Source organism: Amblyomma mixtum, chromosome 3 (genome assembly GCF_055824585.1).
Source record: "Amblyomma mixtum isolate Tamu chromosome 3, ASM5582458v1, whole genome shotgun sequence".
Classification (NCBI taxonomy): domain Eukaryota; kingdom Metazoa; phylum Arthropoda; class Arachnida; order Ixodida; family Ixodidae; genus Amblyomma; species Amblyomma mixtum.
The window spans coordinates 416159354-416160880 of record NC_143014.1 but is presented as its reverse complement, the minus strand read 5'-3'; the positions used below and the strand labels follow the sequence as shown (position 1 = coordinate 416160880).

At 45.8% G+C, this 1527-nt stretch overlaps 1 pseudogene; it reads right to left on the bottom strand.

Moving 5' to 3' along the window:
• Nucleotides 1–295: 295 nt before the first annotated feature.
• On the bottom strand, nucleotides 296–803 carry LOC149357750 (uncharacterized; annotated as a pseudogene).
• Between the last annotated feature and the right edge of the window lie 724 nt (nucleotides 804–1527).

Sequence of the window (1527 nt, the reverse complement as noted above, 5' to 3'; positions counted from 1 at the left end):
AAATCGGTTGTTTACTTACCAGCATCATGTTTACTGCCGAGATATGACCCATCCAATGACAAATTATTCCATTGGGGCACATTATAGCTTGGTACTTCAGAGCATGAAGTCGATTGTGGTCACTGAAGTACAGTTTTTGTTTTCTTGATGGTCGGCATGTTGCCCATGCCATGCCGTCGATGAAAGCCTAGCAGTTTGTCAACGGGGCACCTTTGGCGTGAATGGCCTGAAAGGACGCTTTCTGAACAAGTTCTGAACAAGTGTGTTCGGAACTTGCACACAAGGAACTCTGATCCTAATTATACTTCTTAATTATACTGTATTTGCGGGTTACCTGCAAGAATTTCTCCAGCGTGTCGAGGTTGAGCTAGCTGTGATTATTCACGTCGTCCAGCAAGTGGAAGAAGCTTTCATCGATGTGCCGAAGGCCTTCATTAGTCAAGGAGGACATGGTCGAGCTGTGACGCCCGAACAGCTCCTCAAGATCGCACAGCCGGTTCGAATAAGCCAACCGGCGAAGCGTTATACGAAGAGCCTCGTCGCCTGGGACTGACACCTTCTGCGGAGTCACCACGTGTTCCGGTATGCGTAAGGCCGTCCGTAGACGGCGCACACATCATCTTTTTCGAAGCGAAGTATGTCCGAAACACCCCACTGTCCATCGCATCAATGTTAAGAAGTCCGCGCACGGAAAGCGGCTCACGGCGTGTCGCATCAAAAACCTCCAGGCACAGCATATCTTCGATGTCGGACCATTTGAGTTGCGACAGGAGTAGTGGGTACTGCAGTATGCTTCTCGGCATAGTGAAAGCAGACGTAAGCTGAGGTATAGTGCTCTAGAAGATCGCTGATGATACTAGTTCACTGCACTGAGGCTGGGGCAACTCGGAAACGCGCAAAAAAAAGCTTGCTTGGTGGCATCCTGGTGGTTTCAACTTAGCTTCATTATCGTAGCGCCGTAGTCGCAAGCATTTTTTTCTAACACAAAGGTCTCGCTATGGCATCCAAAACGCCAATATTAAAAAGATATACAAAACACAGAAGAGGATGACATTTATTTGGCATTTATAGCAAAATAAAAGTAAGCGCGAGTCACATTCACTTTACGCTAACTGGAGTTTTGACCGCTAGGTGAAGCAGCAGAGCGCGCCGCTTGAGGGTGCGAGGAATCGCTCGGCTAAAACTCTTTCCCAGGGTTGCCCGATTGGGCTATTAATAGCCAAATTGGGCTACTTGTTGTCCGAGTTGGCGTCAGAAATTTCGTTTTGGCTATGTGGCTACTTTTGGGCTACATCTTTTTCATGGGTGAAAAAAAAAGTTAAAGTAGTTATAATGAGCTCTGTTATAATTATACAGTGACAGAAATAAAAGGCATGCTGGAATCAAAATGCACGTTATAGAAGGTTAAAGAAATTGAGCGCGTCTGCTACAAAATGACAATTTGTAAACGCTCTGTTCGAGAAAACTTGTATTTCAGGTGGTCAAGGATCATGGCCTTTCGATTTCTTTTATAAAGAGTTGACACTA